At 51.6% G+C, this 20,239-nt stretch overlaps 1 protein-coding gene across 5 annotated transcripts in view; it reads right to left on the bottom strand.

The window, feature by feature from the left end:
* TNIP1 (TNFAIP3 interacting protein 1) overlaps positions 1-18,763 on the bottom strand; it is a 49,249-nt gene extending 30,486 nt beyond the window's left edge. Inside the window, exon 1 of one of the 5 annotated variants that reach the window (XM_025435378.3) lies at positions 18,531-18,763. The gene's annotated coding sequence lies outside the window, so the exon portion shown is untranslated. Of the gene's footprint in view, positions 1-12,658; positions 12,819-18,530 lie in introns of those variants that run through there. The other 4 variants (XM_025435381.3, XM_025435379.3, XM_025435377.3 and 1 more) reach the window with 4 other exon arrangements.
* Between the last annotated feature and the right edge of the window lie 1,476 nt (positions 18,764-20,239).

Raw genomic sequence — 20,239 nt, 5'->3', positions numbered from 1 at the left:
GGGCCCCGCAGAAGCAAAGGACAACTGCCCACACGCCCAACACAGCAGTCATCACTTAGTTTAGGGGGGACTTGTTTTCGACTTGAAAAGGTCAAAGTGTCACAGCAGAGCACTGAGAGTATTTAAGTAGACAGTGTGGATAGAGCACTTAGCACGATGACTGATGACCAGCAAGGTGCTCGAAAATGCTGGTAGACGTGAGGGGTGGGGAGCCCTTCCTCCACACTCCCCACGCTCCTCACATGCCTCTCCAACAAAACACTGCCGCCCAGTATGCAATGTGGGTGACTGGTGTAAGCATGTGTGTGCTTGACGGAGAACTTCCTGGAGGAAGGAGCATGCTCCATGCATCTGTCAGCAGCACAGGTCTGGTGTTTGGAAGCTAAGCCAATGACTGAGAGCTCAATGCACAGATGGGGGGGGCTGGGAGAGGCTGGGAGAGGCTTACAGCTACTTTTGGTGATAAGTAGCCCCCATGTGTCCTGGATCCTGCTCACCCCTCTACACTCACCCTAAACAGAACTCACCGCTGACTTGATGTGACGTTTTTTACTCTACACCTGGCTTGCCCAGGAGACTGGGAGCGCCATAAGAGCAGGGGCCGAGTCCACCTTGTTCACCAGTCTATCTTCAGAGTGGTCCAGAACAGCCTCTAATCAGAGACACTGAAGGACGAAAGGAGCCAGTGACCTGCCTCTGCCTCCTGAGAGGCCATCCAAAAGCATCCTGAGGGCTTCTCTGGGACCCACTGACCAGTGATACTCTGGACAACCATACACTGCTGGAACCAGCACAGCCATGCTCCCTCTGAGAAGCCCAGACATACAGCCAAGCAACAGGGTAGGATGTGGAATACAGAAACTGAAATCCCACCTCCGTGTCCTCTAAACTGTATGATGTTCGGGTTCTTCCTCAGCACTGGGGAAGTAACATGGAAGGGGGCCCGGGAAGCCAAGGAAGGAGCAAGCAGGGCCACTGTCCCCAACCCCAGGCCTGGCAGGCAGAGCTCGGGGCAGGATAAGAGAACAGGCTGCCAGGCAGTAGGCCAACGGAGCCCACACAGAACAGCCTGATGGGAGAAAACCCTCTGGAGCTCAGGGAAGCCATCCGCGGGAGGGCCTGGACTTCTGGGGGGAAGAAACACAAAAACAGAAACAGGGAATTTCCACGTCCCGCTGACCTCATGCCCAGATGGTCAGCGGCAATTCCAGGACGACTGCCGGGCAGACAGGAACTCTCCTGTCAGTGTGCTTTCTAGAACCTTTCCTGAAAAGGGGACTCATTCCCAGGATGACAGAACTGGAAGGGAATCCCCAAGGGCAACAGGATGACCTGTTAGCAGGCACCCAGGGGCCCGCTGAGGGGGGCGCTGCACCACTCTCCCGCCTCCTAGGCAGGCAGCAGAGTGTGTGGAGGGGGCAAAGGGGTGCGGACCCCAGCCCTGCTTGGGGCAGTACCGGAGCTCAGCGCCCAGGCCTCCTGGGCATCAGCTCATCTGACTCTCCATCACGGTGTGAGGGCAGTGAGTCAGGGCCCGGAACAGGAAGATCAAGCTCACCCAACAAGTCAGGATGGAGCTGGAACCAGAAGGTCCTTGCTTGCTCTCTCGCTTCTCTCTCTCTCTCTCTCTCTCTCTCTCTCTCTCTCTCTCTCTCTCTCTCTCGTCTGCCCAGTGCCCTTTCCCTACACTTTCCGCTCCTGGGCTAAGATCCAATGACAACGCAGAGGCCCCACCCCACGTTCTTCCAGGACCTGGCCAGAACCCACGTCCGGCTACAGACCCGCAGGCAACCCACCAGCAGGGGGACACCAGCCCGCCTTCCCATCACAGAGCTCAGCAGAGGGGTGACCAGAGCCCCCACAGCCCGCCCCGGCCCCCTGAGGGGTACCCGCTGGAACCAGACCCAGAGGGGGAGGCCAGGCGGCAACTGCAGGGTGTGAGGATGGAAATGATACCGTTGAACCCAGAGGAGCCAGGGGCCCCACAGAGGAGGAGGTGGCGTGACGAAGTGACAGAAGAGTGGCTGACGGGGAGTGCGGGGGGCAGGAGAGTGGGCTCAAATCGCAACCTCCATCCGAGAAGAGAAGAAGTGAAAGAGGCTGGAGTTGGAACTGAACGGCCATCCCAGCTCCCCACCGAAGAGCCCTGGCCCGTCTGGTGAGCCACGGGCTGGGGCTGGGGCTGGCGCCGGCGGGGGGCTCCGAGGCCCCCAGAGGAGATAAGCTTGCACAGCCTGTAACAGCTGCAAAACGCCCAGTATCTTCCCAAGCTCTGTCTGTCCATTCAATCGCCATAAGTCTCGGGAAGCAGGGAGGGCTGACGTCCGTCTGACAGACGAGGAAACGGAGGGAACGTCCCGGAGCTCGAACTAAGGCCGCTGGGTTCCGGCTGCGCTCCGGGGCAGATGAAGTTCTCCCTGCTGCGGAGGGAGAAGCCTCAGCAGATCTCCGACCGGAGTCGGGGTTCGGGGGGCCCAGGAAGCAGCCAGGGGCCACCTGCGGAGGCAGAGTAGGGGCTGCCCGGGGTGCCAGTGGGGGGGCTGACAGCGGGCAGAAGGGAAGAGGTCTCTAGGAAAGAAGGCCCAGGACAGAAAGTCAGAAGAAGGTGCTGGCATCCTCTCTGCGGCCTTTTAGGGCCACGGGAGAGCCCGGCCACACACTGCACGGTGGTTCCCTCGTGCGCAAAGCGATGACCCTGGGCTGGAGAGAAACCCGGGGATGTCGTGGAGCTGGCCTAAGGACCAAAGGAGACCAAAGCCCCAGGAGCCAGCAGCGAGGCAAGGAAAGAGAGGGGATCCCCCACACTGGGGGCAGTACAGACATGGAGTCGGGAAGACAGGGTCCCCATGTGACGCAGGGTCTGGGGTGAAGCAGGTGAGGCACACGGGACAACACTGAGAGGGTCACTCGAGTGCAGGCACAGGACCTTGAGCAGGAGCCCTCCTCGTGGGAGGCACCCCAGGGGCTTCACCAGTGTCTGCCCCTCCCTGGTCCCAGCCCCGACCCCCTGGAGGTTGCAGGCTTTTTCTGAGCCTCGGCTGCCTCTGCTGCAAAACAGCCCGACCTGCCCTCGGACCAAAGCAATGAAATGCAACAATATGTGTACAGCGGCAAGGGTGTTCTCACTTTCTACTTCTTACTTCCTGATTACTTGATTTACTCAACAAGAAACATATTCATTTTATAATAATAAAATTTCCAAAGCAATAATGATGTGTGTAGAGCACGAAATTAAATGTCTGGCATGCCGTGGGTTCTTGGTAAAAGGTTGGGGCAGCCCCGTAACTCTGCCACACTGGTTTAGGGCCGTGTCTTCCCCACTCCCTTCTACTCCCCCCTTTTAATGGAGTTTTTAGGTTCCTTTGCCATCTCGGCAAGTTAGGTTGTGACACCAACTTAATTTCTGGTAACTGCAAAAAGACATTAAGCAGGGACACTGGTACAACCACAGCCAGTGAAGATCCCAGAAGCCGATGGGCTGTGGAACTGCACTCATGAAAGACTGGGAAGCATCTGAGCCTCCTTCTCCTCAACTGTAGATGGGAATATCCTGCAATACTCCCCAGGGGTGACAGGAAGCTATGAAAGCACTTTGTAAACTAAAGTAAAAAATCTCTCCATATTCATACTTTATGATGATCTCCAGCCCTCCCCCGTGACCCCATTGTCAGGAAAACTACGGACCCAGGGCCATCCATCAAAGAGCCAACCTTGAGGGACTCCTAGATGGCTCAGTGGTTGAGGGTCTGCCTTCAGCTCAGGACATGATCCCGGGGTCCTGGGATGTAGTCCCGCACCGGGCTCCGTGCAGAGAGCCTGCTTCTCCCTCTGCCCATGTCTCTGCCTCTCTGTGTGTGTCTCATGAATAAAAAAATAAAATATTTTTTTAAAAAGAGTCCACCCTGGCATCCTCTCCAGTGAGCCAAGGACTTACTTAGTCTGCAACAATTCAGTAATAAAGAGGCTATAGGTGTAGCATGTAATACAAGGAACCAGGCCCAGAGCAAACATCTTCCCCTCACTGGGCCTCAGTTTCCCAAAAGGAGGGGTTTGTATTTGCAACACTGGCAACAATATAATAGAGAGAATCGACTAGAGGATCTTTAGGCCCCTCTAGTTCTGACATTCCAGAAGTTGCCATTAATTATCACCCCTTCCTACAACCTGTTGTCAGACCTCGAGAAGGCTGCTCTCCTCAGCAATAATCCCTAAGGCCCAAGTGGATTCTCCTGAACCAAGAGTCCTCCTACAAGTACTATCGGGGTGGCTTTACCTCCCCCAAGGGCAGTCAGAAACCCGCAGATGGTGTCTGCAGCCCCTCGCTGGGTCCCCCCCACTCCCTAGCATGCACCCTGGCTCCAGCCCAGCTTGAGAAATGTGTCCCTCACACAGCACACATCTCCTCTGTGTCCTCCTTCCTCCCCTCCCTTGCGCTGATTCACCACCGAGAGGGCCTCCGCCTGCAAGACTCAGGCTCCACACCACCTGCCTGGGGACAAGGGGGTGGAAGGAAGCAGACTCAGAGAGGTGAAGTCGCTTGCCTAAAAACACACAGCTGGTGAGTGGTAGAACAAATAATCCAGGCTCAATCTGTGAGACTGCAGTGTCGCTGCCCTCTCCCCTGGCCTGCTCCCCTGAGACAACGGGCTGAAGCTCAGTGGGAGGAAACCAGTCCTGCCGCCTGGCTGGCTGGACCAGACTCCCAAGTTCCCAGCCCCTGCCTCAGTGGATCTCTAATTTGGTATGCAATCAAGTCCCAGTCTGCCTCTGATCACCTGTAGCCACCAGGGCTTAGAGTCTCAGGTGGAAGGAAGCTCAGGGGAAACGCAGTCCTGTGCCGATCCAGTCCCCAGGGGAGCCAAGGGACTCCGATGACCATCTTCAGTGACCCAACTTCCTCCCTAAGGACCCTCCCCTGGGTAGCCAACACTGGCTGCAGTTAGAGTACTCCTAGTTCCACTTCCACCAGCACTTACTCTGCCCTCTGGAGTCCTCTGGAACAAGGAACACGGTGTCTCTCTTCTCCAGTTCAGCCCTGAAGACATTTGCAACCTGCAGCATTCTCCTGTAGCTAGTTAGACCCTGTTCCCTATGCTGTTCCTTGAGGGGCTGGCTTGCAGACCCCTCCCTATGCCCTCCCCCACCTCAACCCTCTACCTCTACCTATCTGTAATGGGTCCTAAAACTGAACACAACACTCCAGGTATGGTTCACAAACAGAGGAACTTTCACCTCCACCTTTTTAGGTATTATGTTTCTATTGATGTAGCCTTGCATACATTTTGTTTCTCTTATAGCTGAGTCACTGGCAGCAAAGAATGTCCTTTCTCAATGATGTCAATACCTGCTTACACGTCTGATTAGCTGAGAACAAAGTTCTCTTACAGAGAAGTATGCCCTGAAGTTTTAGTTAACTATAGGGCCAGTGGTTTACCACCCAAATCAGTAATCCTCTACCTAAGAATCTAGAAATGTCTGCGTCACTGCCCACAGGGGCTGAACAAAGATGTGTACTGCCACATGCTTTATAACAGCAGAAATGTCCTAAATGTCCACCAGGGAGGCACTGGTTTAATAAACCACAGTGCACTCACTCATCGGAATGCTATGCAGCCATCAAAAAGAATGGGGCACACTGCTTTGCAATGACATAAAAAGATGTCCACAGAATACCATTAAGGATAAAAAGCCCAAGTATAATAGAATACTAATTTTTTAAGTTTATTATTTTTTCTTTTACTAACCTCTACACCCAGTGTGGGGCTCCAACTTATGACCTAAAGACTGAAAGTCATACGATATTCCAAATGAGCCAGCCAGGCACCCAAGGATACTATTAAAAAAAAACAACACACAACTACATACATGTACATATGTACGTGCATATATATATGTGTATAAAATCATAAATGTGCATAGGATAAGGTCTGGAAACATACACACCAAACGCCTACTAGTAGACAGCTCTAGAGAGGGACCTGGGATAGGGGCTGGAAACAAATGAAACATATATTTCACCTACAAAAATTTAAACTCTTTACAAGGAAATCTAGTCTTATTCCATTGAAAAAATTAACTTAAAAATATAGTGGGGAAAAAAATATATATAGTGGGAGCAGGGTCAGGGGAGAAGAAGAGAGAAGATAGCTTTCAATTTTTACTTTATACCTTTTGTATTCCTTGAGAGTGGCTCTTCCAATGAGAATGTTATTTTGTAACTTTTTAAAAATGGATATTTTAAAATATTTTTTTTAAAATTTAAGTGTCTTGACAAGGTCAGAAGGCACACTGTTGGGGCACCAAATGAGACTGGAGGGCTACAGGCAGGGGTGAGAGCATTATGTACCTGCTTCATAAGGACACACAAGGCTTAGGGATTTGATCATAAAAAAGAAGGAAAAGTCCATGGGGATCTCTGGGTGGCTCCGCAGTTTGGCGCCTGCCTTCGGCCCGGGGCGTGATCCTGGAGTCCCGGGATCGAGTCCCAAGTTGGGCTCCTTACATGGAGCCTGCTTCTCCCTCTGCCTGTGTCTCTGCCTCTCTCTGCGTCTCTCATGAATAAATAAATAAAACCTTAAAAAAAAAAAAAAAAAAAGAAGTCCAGAAGCAAGTTTTCTAGTCAGGAAAGTCACTGGATGGAGTTGGCAACCTAAGAGAGGATCTGGCTTCAGGAAGGCCAGGGCTGGCCTTGAGGTGATAAAGATGGGAAGAGAAGTAGCAGACTTTGGATACCCATCCTCAACTGGGGAACAAGTACAGAGCTCCCCGCCCACTGCCTGTGGGTCCTCACACCGGGCACACCTGCTCTGCTGGAGAGGAAGCCGAGCCCAGGCAGGTGCAGAGCTTGGCTTGAGGCCACACAATTCCCAAGAGACGCAGCAGAACCCACACCTGATCATCACATCACTGGTCTCACCCTGTACTCCCTGCTGCCAAAAGCTCCCCGAGAAGACAGCCCCAGGAACCCCAGCCCACCTTCCTTCTGCCCCATGCACGCCTCCACTCAGCTCCTGCGATCCACAGGTATACACGCTCCATGCCAGAAGCCGGCTTTCCTCCCAGCAGCTGGGACCTCACTTGGCCCAGAAGGAGGACCCTGACTATCAGCTGTGGGGACACAGGGTACTAGGGTCACCCTTAGACAAAAGGGATGAAGGCTTTGGCTGTCTTTCTGTCTCCCAGTCCCCAATATGCCCAAAGCTGGTTTACCCAAAGAAGGGTTTCTCCAACACTGTAACTGCCCCCTCTAAGGGGGAAGAGGACAACTTTTAAGAATTTCCCCTTCTCTAAATATGGTGAAAGGAGGGCTCATTGGATCCAAATCCTGGTTCTCTGCTCCTTGCCACGTGACCCTGACCTGGCCTCACTTTCCATGTTCTTCCCTATGGAAACGCTGGGAGGACCCACTAGGAGCCACAGAGCTGTTGACCTTAAAATGCCACCCAACAGGTGCCATAGTGGCTACCAAGGGGACAACCAGGCAGGGGTAACACCACTCAAATAAAAGCCAAAGATTTCCTATTCTAGCAGCAAAGGCTGGAGACTCCCTGATGAAGATGAAAACAAATAAATACATGGGGGTAAGTTCACACCAAGGAGTACGATACAACTGTGAAAATGAATGCACTATAGCCACAGATACAAACCAGACCAAATCTCACAAATATAACACTGAGCACAAAGAAGTTGTCGAATACAAAGTTGTACGACAGCATTTAAAGAGTATTATTAAACATACAAAAGAGTACTACCTATTATGTAAGGATGCATTTGTTTATAACAAAACTAGAGACATTTATAAGAGAATAAATGTTAAATTCAGAACACTTGCTACTTCCTGATGGAAGGGAAAGGGAATGATCAAGGAGAAATTTCAGGTGTACAGAAAATGTGTGACTTCTTAAGCCGGGCTGGGTAGGGGCCTGGTGTGCACACGTTGCCCTCCATGTCTGGAAGATTTCTTCATATTTTCTAAAAGTCAGTGTTGCTGTCCTTGGACTCCTGCTCTTCCCAGGGGCTGGGCCAGGGGGAGGGGAGAACACATGCAGAGGCCTAAGTAGGGATGTGGAGGGACCAGGGTTCCTCAGCCCATTGATGAAGCTGGCCACAATGAAGGCCCAGGACGGGCCTGCCAGACAGTGGAAAGTGGAGCAAGCCCTCTCCAGTGTGGGTGGAGACCAAACCAAAGGCCCCTGACTCATGGGACACCCCCCACACCCGCCCTAAAAATACCAGCTCTGACCTCTGAGTATGACTCCTTGGTGACACAACTCCCACAGCACCCCCACCCTCCCCCCGCAACACACACACCATACATCTGCTGGGCCACCCGGTTTGTCCACCCTGTAAGTATTCAAGGGCACAGGGAACAGCTTCAGGGTGAGGTCCCTGGGGAGACAAGAGCTCAGCCCTGCCTGGGGACAAAGAGCCAGCTGCTCCTCAGGCCAGTCATCTGTTCCTTTTGGAAGAGTGACTGTCCTGGGCCAGTCATGGGGGAAAAACATCAAAAACTTCCCACAACTAACAGGCTAAGGTGACTGCCAACGTCCATCTCTGGAGGTTGGGGAGCTCTGCTCCACAGAACAAAGGAAGCTTCTTCGCGCTTTCCCTGTGTCTCCCTTTTGGCAACTCTCCAGAGGGCCCCAGCTACCCTCCCTTCCAAGAGGGACAGGGAAAAGAAAAGCAGGCACTGTGGGCAGGCAGGGTTGCAGCAGCAAGAAAAAGTGGGGATGGAGGGTGGGCACAGAAAGGCCTGGCCCAGTAGGAAGAGCTCAGGACTGGATGGAGCCAGAGAAACGGCAGCCGAGTTACTGGGCAACAGCGTTTTTAGAGCTGAGAGGGAACATTCTAAGACCCCAGCCAGTGCAATCCCTTCATTCTGCAGCTGGGACACCAAAGCCAGCAAAGGAAAAAGGCCTGCCCAAGGCTGCATAGGATGACAGTGACACAGGGGGAAGCAAACCTAGGCCTCCTGCCAGTACACTCTCTTACTGCGCGGCACCACGCCTGCCCTCCCTCCAAGTGGTCAGGTGGGCAATGAGGGAAAAGGGGAGTGAGAAAGGAGGAAGCTGCACCCAGGGGGACCCATGAAAGCTAACCATCCATAACATGGGAAGATGCTGCCTACAAGCTAGAGCACTCCCTGACCCTGGGGATGGGAGTCAAGCCGAGACTGGATGATCATCTGCTGGGGTGCACCCCTACCACTTGTAAGTGTCTGCTTTTCCAAACATGGATGGAAAGACATCTGACACAGAACAAAGGACAATCCATCCAGAGAGGACACAGCGTGGTTCACAGGTGGCAGAGGGGTTAAAGGCAAGTTATCCCAATGCTCGGAAGATGGCACCATCCCCACCATCTCCTACTGAAATCCCTTGTATGCTCAGGATTGTCATCACTCATGAGATCAGCAGCTAGCACTGACTGGTTGCCAGCAGCAGCCCTGTGCTGTCTCATTAATTCACAGCACTGGAGAAGATAGTGGCGACATCAGAGAACCTTACAGATGAGGGAGAGGGGCCACACCCACTCAAGTGAGCCAAACTTTGAAGCACACGCTCTCCACCAGAGGTTCCCAAAGTGTGCCACAAAGCAGCATGGCCACCACCCACTGGATGGAGCCCCTCTGGGGACACAGTCATATATGTGTTTGACAAGCCACTCAGGTGCTTCACATGTGTGCTTGTTTGTCAACCAACTGCTCTAATCACTTCCCGATGCTGCACACAGGGAGAAACCACAACTTCTCTGCCCGGCAGTAAAAGACCTTAGGGTTTTTCCGGGTCCAGCTGGTCAGCTCTCCCAACCCAGCAGAGCCTTACCTCAAATCCTCTATCCAGTCTACTAAGTTCCAGAAGGTGCTCAGGCCCCACTCTGCACTCACCATCTTTCTAGAGCCTGGCCTTGGAGTCACCCCCTCTACCAGGAAGGCCCCCGACTACCTGCTGCCCCCAATTGTTCTGTACTCCAGTGAGACTTATGCCAGGCACCTGCAGGCACATAATGCCCTCCACATGAATCAAAGATTTATTTTAATTTTTTTTTTGGATTTTATTTATTTATTCATGAGAGACACAGAGAGAGGCAGAGACATAGGCAGAGGGAGAAGCAGGCTCCATGCAGGGAGCCTGATGTGGGACTCGATCCTGGGACTCCAGGATCACACCCTGGGCCAAAGGCAGATGCTAAACCACTTAACCACCCAGGCGTCCCACATAATGCCTTCCAGATCACATTCAGAGCACAATTTCTCTCCATTCCACTACAAGTTCCTAGAGAGCCAGGTGCATAGTTCCTATGTACCTGGCATCATGTTCCTCTGCAAGCACTGGCCACAAAGGCAATCAGGAAAAATTTGCTGGCTATGAGAAAGAAAAAAAAAAACCCTTGGGGAGCAAGTTCTGGTTCTCAACCTGACATTGCCACTACCTCCTAGGATAAGTACCTTCCCATCTCTTGGCCTCAGTTCCCCTCATCTGTGAAATGCACCCTTATTCTAGTTTCTTCTATTCTACTCATCCATTGAACAAACCCAGGAGAGCTTTACCTCAAACACTCTTATCTTGTATCAGGGATGCACATGCACCAAAGTGGTCCCTGCTCTCACCCTTGTACTCCAGGAAAAGAGAAAGGCCAACAAACAAGGAAACACTAAACATTATTATATTCTAGGCACTAAGTTCTATACATATACTTTCTCATTTGCAAATAAACAAGATTATTTCAGAGCATGATGAGTGTATAAAAACATAATAGTAATATGACAGAAAGTGAAAAAAGGGGCCACTTTGCATAGAAAGGTCAGGGAAGGCCCCTCAAAGGAGGTGACATTTGAGCTGAGACTTAACAGTTCAGGAAGAACCAGCCATGTAAAAAAAAATGGGAAAGGTGTTCCAGGCGGGAGGAACAGCACATACAAAGGCCTCAAGTCAAGAACAAGCTTGGCACATTGGAAAGAAAAAAAAAAAAAAACAAAAAACAAAAGCAGGCTGCCGTGGCTAAACTGCAGTGCAAGCAGAAACTACCCAGTAGTATTCAGAGAGACAGACAGATAACCTCCTACAATTGTGAGGTGCTCAAATCAGGTCGGCCCGACTCACCCCAGGACATCCGGGCCCCAACTCATAGGCAGCATTAGGGGTAAGGGTATGAGTCAGACCCCACAGCTTCCTGGGGCCCCAAAAGACCTGCTGTGGACATAGGGGCAGCTACCACCCTTCAGCATGAGAGCCTCACCATACCCACAGGACCCCCTTGGGTGGGGGAAAACAGGATCACAGAAGTATAAGGAATACAGAACACTCACAACTGTAGCTCCCAGGGGGACATGATCAAGTGCTTCCATGAAGTGCCAGTTCCTGATTACATTATTTTCCCAGGACACAGAGGGGACAGAAATCGTGGTCAGTGGAAAGGGAACAGGGCTATACTATTCAAGGCTTACTGATCTTGGCCAAGTCTTAATCTTTGTGGGCCTCAATTTCCTCATTTGAGAATTGAGGCTACTGTTAGTGACTATCTCCTAGGGTTGTTGAAAGATTAAATGAGATACTGAATGTAAAGCACTGTGCCTAGCACAGGTAAGTGTTCATTAAGTGTATGCTGTCATTACTGCTCTCGGTTTTTCACTGTCTCAGTTCTGTCTGCTGTAAAATAAAGATATTAATACAAGATTCTTATGCCTTTGTACCAATCAATATTCCAGCCTCCTAATACAATATCCATGATTAGGAGTAAAGAAAAAAAAAAAGAGAGTCGTCTTTTCTGACCTCTCAACAGATGCTGAATTCCCCTCTATCATACCCTACTGCTTGGAAAATACGTGCTGATTAAATTCTACTTTGGTGATACTGTGAAGTTAAAATGATGCATTAGGAATCCACAGATTTCTCTGTACCGTCATTCTGCAAAGGGGGTGGGGTGGATGTTGCTGATTCCTCAGCATCATCCACAAACCACCCCCAATCAAAACACAATCTCTCACCCGGTCACACAAAATTCACGCCCACTTCCATACACACAGTTAATGAAGGTATAATGGGATCACTTCCAAATGCACCATCACACACACACACACACACACACACACACACACACAAATGTCCTACAGTGGAAAATTCACCCATATATAGAAACATCACACCCCAAATCACTCCCAGAAGTTCACTACACACAGCTACCCTGCACGCACATGCACACAAATGTTGAAAAGAAACCGTATAGCTGGAACTCTAGAGCCAAATGCCAGGGTTCGAATCCCGACTTTGCAACTCCCTAGCCGTGTGACCCCCAATCTCCAAGCGCCTCGGTTTCCTCAACTGTAAAGTGGGGATGATAATAATACTCATTTAAAGAAAGATGTCAGCACTGCAAGACTTTAACACACGCAGAGTTTAGATCCGCACTTGGAAAGCGGCCAACACCTTATGATTTTCCCCTTCACCCCGTGCGCCCCCTGCTCCCGAGGGGTTCCGCCCCCCCCCCCCCCCCCCGCACCCGGCCCGGCCGCAGTGCGCAGGCGCGCCGCCGCCCTCCCTCCGCGCGGGGCAGGGACGCGCCGCCGCCGGGGCCGCGGAGCCGAGCAGCGCCGTCCCCCGCGCAGGCCCCGCCGCCCGCCCCTGCCGCCCGCCCCGCCCCGCCCCGGCCGCCCGCGTACCTGCGCGTGGGGCCCGGGCACACGCCGCCCCGCTCTCCGCGTCCAGCCCCGGTCCCGGCCTGGCCCTCCAGCGCTCGGCTGACTCGGGGCCGGGGCGGGGGAGCGCGCCGGGGACGAGGAAGTGCCGGGGGCGGGGCCGCCCGGCCCCTGGGAAAGTCCCCGGCGATTGACAGGCCGGCCGGCCAATGGCGCTGCGCCCTCGGGGCGGGCCGGCCGCGGCGGGGGGGGCGCCGCGAGGTAAACAGCCGCAGCCCGGAGGCCCGGAGCCCCCTCCCGCCCCGCCCCGCCCGCGGCCTCCGGGGCGCCCCTCTCCCCGCGCTCCCGCGGAAGCCCGGAGCCCGCCACGCGGCCGGAATTGCAGAGCGGAGCGAGCCGCCGAGACCCCCTCCCTTCCTCGCCGCCCGGGGAGCCTTGCCCTGGGGCACGTGAACGTCGGGAGCTGAGCCGCAGCGCCGGCCCAGGGCTCTCCCGGGCAACTCCGCACAGCTCCCAGGAAGTCGTGCTGCAGGGAATCCCTAAAGAACTTTTTTTTTTTAAGATTTATTTATTTATTTATTCATGATAGCAGAGAGAGAGAGAGAGAGAGGCAGAGACACAGGCAGAGGGAGAAGCAGGCTCCCTGCAGGGAGCCCGACGCTGGACTCGGTCCTGGGGTCAAAGGCAGGCGCTAAGCCGCCGAGCCACCCAGGGATCCCCTCCCTAAAGAGCTTTTTGTGCATACTTACTGCCCCCCCAGACCCTGCAAGCATTTTGCAGGCATTACATTATGTCTTTCACTGGGCCATCCTAGTGAAATGGGTTTGTCCCCTTGTTTACCGTAAATAAATCTAACAGGCCCGAGAGGTTAGTGGACAGTAAGTGGCGGAACCAAGATTCAAACCCGCAAGTGGGCAAATCCAGAGGCGGCCTCCCACCCTGTCGGCATATTTGTGAGCCAGATCATCCGAAGAGTTGTGGGATTTCCCAGACCCTTAAGGAGCAGCTTGGTTTAACCGTGAGGAACGCTTTCTCTGGTCTCTTTTTAAGCCCGTCATTTTTTTTTTAAAGAGAGTTTTAATTTCAAAAAGTAGAAGGACCTGTACTGGAGATAAGGGACAGCTCTTTAAATGGGGGTAAATAGAGCTTTATGAAAAACCTATTGCCAAAGATTCACTTCCCCAGAGCTGATAAAACCTTAGTCATTGACAGGTCCTCATGCTCAGAATAGATTTTGAGAGCTCATTCCTCCAGGCCCTCATTTTTGGAGAGATCTCACAATCAACTGTGACTGAAAAGACACACATTCACCGCTACCCAGGTAGAAATCTAACCCCAGGATTCTCCTCAGACTTTGTGACTTCAGTTGCTTCAAAGGTGTCCTCAAATTCTGGGATTCCTTGAGTTACTTCAAAAGCGTTACCAAATTCTCAAAACAATATTAATTCTGGTTCGTTTTAATTATGAAAAGAAGTACTCATATACTCTGATTTTAAAGGGGTGGGGGGATGCAAAGACCAAGCAAAGCACCTTTGAGTGTCCCCAAAGGGGGAGGGTATGGAAGGATTAGAAACTGGGGCTGGTTCACAGGCAGCTCCCAGGCATCACTCTTACCCATTAGGCCTCCCCAAATCGGTTTTCTTTCTGCTCTTTGTCAGCAGTTCCCAATTTGCCTCCTCTGGAATGCTATCTTCCTAAGCTCAACCGAAGTCTTCTCCTGAACACTGAAATATATTTTAAAAACATGTAGCGTCTCCAACTATTTGCATTTTGTTTCCCAACTATTTCAGCTGTTTTTGTAAGACGTCTGACCTTCAAAAGTTAGGCAAATAGCTTCACCCCTTAACATCCCTGATGACCCCTGGATGGTCTTGTTGGACAGTGCTCTGGTATGACATGAAAAGTTCACATAGTCTTTTTTTTTTTTTTTTTTTTTTTTTTGCCTGATTCCCTATTTTGGGATAATTTTTCTTAACACAACATATGAGGAAACTTAGCTCTTCAAAGTCATGACCACACCCACCCCTTTCAAGTCTTAGTTTGAATTCAGAACTTCCTGGCATGTTAGAAGCCATGGAGACAGACCATTGTTCTTATTCCCCTCTTTGATATATAGGTAAACTGAGGCCTAAATAAAGTAAACGATTCCTTCAGGGCTACACACATTGAATGATACCACCACGGTTGGAACCCAGGACCTTGGTTTCCAGGCATATGTGCTCTTTCCACTGCACCATGTTGTCTTTCCAGTGTCATGATTTTTCCTACAGAAACTCAATGCTCGTTATGAACACAGGCTATGGATTTAGCTAATTGGGTTCTAACCCCTACTCAACCACTTGCTACCTGGGTGGTCTCCCTAAGCCTCAGTTCCTCCCTGAAAAATGGAGAAAATTGTATCTTACCCCTGATCATGGGGATAAATGAGATAATGCAAGTAAAGCCCAAAGCTTGGCACACAGTAGGCATTCGAGAAATGAGAGTGGTGTATACACATGGATCGCAGGCCCCTGACAGAACTTCACTGGTAAACCCAGGAATGCCCCCCTCCCTAAGTTCCATATCACCATCCACATCCTCTATAGGCCTCTAGACCCTGAAAGGGTGGGAAATAGGCCACCTAGCCTGGTACCCCCTGCCACCCCTGCATCTGGAAGAAGATGTGCAAGCCAGGAGCTGAGTGACTCAGGCAGCTGGAAACTTCTTGCTCTTCCAGAGTGACAACAAGCACCTGCATAAAGCCCCACCTGGGAGAAGAATCAAAGGCCTATGTTTTGTTTTATTTTGTTTTAGTTTTAAACCATGCAACTTCCCTATCTCCTTTCCGCCACTCCCTCCCTCGGTGCCACCTCCGCTAAAGATGCTCCAAAGATAGACCTACGTCCACATTTGGAGGAAATAGAAAACATACCAAAAATTCACCTGTAACTGACTGAACTTTAAATCAAGTGCCTAAAAAGGCATGGAGGCAGCATATTAAAAACATTAAGAAGGATCCCTGGGTGGCGCAGCGGTTTGGCGCCTGCCTTTGGCCCAGGGCGCGATCCTGGAGACCCGGGATCGAATCCCATGTCGGGCTCCCGGTGCATGGAGCCTGCTTCTCCTTCTGCCTGTGTCTCTGCCTCTCTGTCTCTCTCTCTCTGTGTGACTATCATGAATAAATGAATAAAATCTTAAAAAAAAAAAAAAAAAATTAAGAGGTAACATTTACAGAGCATTTGCCGTATGCTAGGTCAGCACTTTGACATAACACGGTATCTCCCAACCACCCTGAGGTCATTAACACTGTCATCCCCATTTCACAGATGAAACTGGGGCTTTGAGGTATTAGATGACTTGCCCAAGGTCTTATATTAGCAACAAGTCCTAAATTCTTTCCCCTCTTAAGCCTTATGCTTATGCAGTCTTGCCAGCCAGTGAGACAGAGCTCAAAATGCTTGTCCTTAAAGCCTTGTTTAGAAATGATCAGACCCAGCCCTTCTCTCATAGGAATAAAGCCATCGAGGGCCAGAGAGGGGTAGGGACTTGCAGGAGGTCTTACAGTGAGTTTGTGATTAGTATTGAGGGCTAGAGCCCATAGCTCCTGCTCCTAGAGTATTGCTATCTCCACACACCCCACTGGTGGGAAGTGGAGCTTCTAAAGCCAACAAGCTCAGCCTCACTCTATTAGGTGAATTTGTGAGTTAGGGTCTTGGCTAAAGGTGAATGAAACTCAAGGTGAGCAGCTAATGAATTAGGAAAAGAGAGATCCCAGCTCTGGGTCCCTTCCTTCCATCCAGTCTTCCATCTCCATAGCCTGAGGCAATCTGGGGAATACAAAACCCATGGTGGATTCTAGGTGCTTTTCGATATTATGTGTGCACACAAGAGAGAGATTTTAGTGATAGTTAAATGAGAAATGCATGTCAAGCACATGATGTTGACTGAAATTGTAGTAGGTAATCATATTTTTTGATAAGAAATAAATAAGTGAGCAGAACCTATGTATGGTCCCTGTTTCCCACCCTTGGCCTCAGAAGCATTTTTAATTCTCTCTACCTCCCCAATCACTGCATGAGGGATGGATCGCCAGCTCTGAGCTAGAAGTTTTCATGTCCATTAGGCACCTTAAGGTAAATTAAACCATATCAGACTCACAATTTGCCCCTCCTTAAGAATATGCATGCCATGTAAGGGTTAAGGTACGGGCTCTGGAGTCATAGAGATCTGGGTTCAGGCCACAGCCCTGCCCTTACATCTTATATTCCCTCTCTGCCTGTTTCTTCACCAGTAACTCGAAGGGCAGAGTCCAATGCTGAGTGGAGAGGAAGAATGAGGTGCCACAGGGCCTGGAATGAGTTAAAGGCAGCAAAGCCCAGGGCCCAGAGCTATGGAGGAACTTGCCCTAGACCTCCCAAAGTGTTCTCAGAAGAACCAGGCCTAGGAGGCATTTCTCCCGATTTTTTCTCCAGGGTCTTTCCTGTTTGCCTCTTCTCCCTCCCAGCTGTTTCCGCTGCTGCCCTGGGCCTGCCAGCTTCACTAGGGTTTCTAGGACGCCACTGGTGAAGAGGAAAGAGCCAAGTGACTCTGGGGGAAATTCCCGGCCTCAGAGCATATGTGGCCAGGCACCTCCCACGGTTCCCGGGAGCCCCAGGCTTCCCCTAGTCCACCTCCTCTCCCTCTGGCCTCCCTGTCTTTAGATCAGGCTGTCCAGCCAGATCTAAGTTTGGATCCAAGCTTGCTCCTTGTCATCCTCCTGGAAGTGGGGAGCGGGCAACCAAGCCCAGCCCCTGAGGGAGGCAGCCCCACGGGAAACAGGCATTTCCTAATCCTGGGAAGCCCTGACAGGGCCCAGAGAGCAATCCTCCTACAGCCTCACCCCGTGTCCTTTCTCATACTCCCTCTTCCAGGGTCCCTCCACTTCTCCCTCCATTCTTCTCTGGCCCAGAAGCTGCTGTGACAGTGACTTGGTCTCTCTACTCCTTGCCCCTCCTAGCCAGGGACTTCCCTGGGCTGGGCCTCTGACCAGCTCTGGAAAATCAGGACCGCTTTTGATTAACAAGGAGGCCACCTTACCACTGTCTGGCAACCCACTCCCAGTGCCTCAGACCCTCTATCAAAGCTTCAACCACAGAAGGGTCCAGCCAGCCCTAGGAGGAAAGCAGGTGGGGACAGCCCTCCCTAGATCCATTTGCTCCGGCGCTGAGGAGGGTCCCAGCCCTCCATCATGTTCCCAAGGGAGGCAGAGCTAGACTCCCACCTGGTCTCTTCCTACCTAGCTGTAGACCACTAAAGTGCCCAATAAACATGCACACACCTACCCTCAAAAACTCACATTCACACACAGACACATGCATTCACATAATGACCCAGACACTCACAGACACACTGGCAAACCCACAGATGTGCTTGCAAACTTGTACTCACACGGACATACACATGTATGCCTCAACAGACCTGACACATGCCCACAAACATAGACAGATGCACATTCTCACATCAACACAAATCCACATTCACACTGGTGAACCTAAATCCCTTCCCTTCAAGGAAGGATAAGACAAAACTAGACTTTTCTTTCCCTTTGGAAAAACTAGCAGCGACTAGAAAGAAAAACACTGGCTGAGGAAGGGGCAAGAAGGGGAGGGCAGGAAGAGGAAATAAGAAATGGAGGGAGAGAGGCAAGAGGAGAATGAGGCCAGGCAAGGAGGTAGAGAGGCCCAGAGCCCAAGCCCTGGTGGGGGGAGAGGGAACCGGCCCAAGGGAGCAGCCAAGGCCAGCTGGCAGGAAAGTAGGAAGCCAGGTGGTTCTTGGTGCAGAGCTGGGGGGTGATCTGGTGGCCCTGGCACCCTTGTGCAGTGAGCCCTCACCTCTTTCCTGCCCCCCCTTCCCCCTGCCATTGGGCTGAGGCACTTACCTGGGGCAGGAGAAGACAAGGGTGGGTGCAGCGGGGGCTGCCACCCTGCGAAGGCTCAGCGCTCACTGTGCTTCTGCAGGAAGGAGGGCTGGGCTGGGCTGACTTTTAGGCAGGAGGGGAATTCCCCGAGATGGAGGAGCCAGCCGCCAGGCAGCCCCACAAGGCCCAGCTGAGGCCCCATCCTGCCCCCTGGCAGAGCACAGGGCCCTTGTCAGTTCCACCTGTCACTTCCCAGACTATCACTTGTCAAGCATTCCGGGGAAGGGGAGGGAGTTCTGGGGAGGAGCTGGAAGCCCGATGATTCTGTGGCTGGAACTGGAAAGGGGCAGGAGCAACCTGGTCTGCCCACCCTGCCCCACCCCCAGGCTCTCCCAAAGACCACTAATTCCTCCTTTGCCAAAGGTGGGGGATTCCAGCCCCCAGGGCCCTCAGGAAACTGCCAGATGCCCAGCCCACATTCTCCACCCCCCATTCCTAATCCATCTGTTTCCATTTAGTGTCTGTGGACTCTCCACAGGGAAGGAAAAGCCCATCCCTTCCCTCTGTGCTGGGTCTCAATTTGGTGTCAAGTGGGGGCCTTAGTGACCTACCCACCAAGAAGCAGCCCAGCTCTACACTAACCAGCTGGTTCTCTGGAGCCTCACTTCCCCCTCTGGAGCTTCAGTGATTCCCCCTGCTGTAAAAAGGGAATAATGAGTCCTGCTGGGCCTGTGTCCTATGGTGGTAATTAAAACAGAGTGATTTGCAGACATCAAAACTATTGAGTACGTTACAAACATAAGATTTTAGTTCATTACCCACAGCAAAGGTGCTTGGGGAGGGGATGGGCTGGCTCTGGATGAGCTGGTGTGAGCTGATGAGCTGACCTTTCTTGATCATTTCAGGTTCTGGAATTTCTTTGTTCTTAACGGCAACTTTATAGACCACTGAGGATACAGGAATGGACAAGTCAGACCCACTTCCTGTCCACTCAGAGGTCACAGACTCTGGGGCTGCCCTGTCTAGTATGGTAGCCATAAGCCACCCATGGCTATTTAAAAATAAATTAGTTAAAATTAAATAAATTAATAACTCAGTTCCTCAGTAATGCTAGCCATATTTCAAATGCTCAGTGGCCACGTGTGGCTATCACCATAGGCTTTACATGTATAGAACATTTCCATCATCACAGAAAATTCTATTGCATAGCATTCCTCTTGGGGCTATAGGCTAACAGGTAATTATAATGAAGTGTGGTAGAGATGTGTTATGACAGGAGGAGCATGGGGAGCTCCAGGGCCTGGTCAGGGGAGCATCTAGTCAGGATCTGGGGATCTGGGAAGTCTTCCTGAGACTTCAGCTGAGAGCTGAAAGCAGCCAAGTAAGAGCACAAGGAAGAGTGTTCTTGGCAAAGGGAATAGAATATGCAAAGAGAGAAAACATTCAGGGAACTGAAAATTGTTCACTCTGAGTGGAGCTTGGAGTTTGAAGCAAGGGGGAAGTAAGAGAGATGGGCCGGGAGAAACAAGCAAGGCCAGGTCACAAGAGGCCATACTCAGTTGAGCAGGGAGTTGGGAGGTGGAGGATAGGAGGTGAGAGATGGGGAGAGTCCACGGAATCCCATCCTCTGCTGCTTCTGCATCCTTCAGATTGGAACTCCATGGGGAATGCTAGAGAGACCTCCTGGCCCAACAGATGAGGAAGTGAAGGCCAGACAGGGGAAGTGCCTT

This window comes from Canis lupus, chromosome 4 (assembly GCF_003254725.2).
Source record: "Canis lupus dingo isolate Sandy chromosome 4, ASM325472v2, whole genome shotgun sequence".
Lineage (NCBI taxonomy): Eukaryota > Metazoa > Chordata > Mammalia > Carnivora > Canidae > Canis > Canis lupus.
This window is presented reverse-complemented; position numbering and strand designations above follow the sequence as displayed.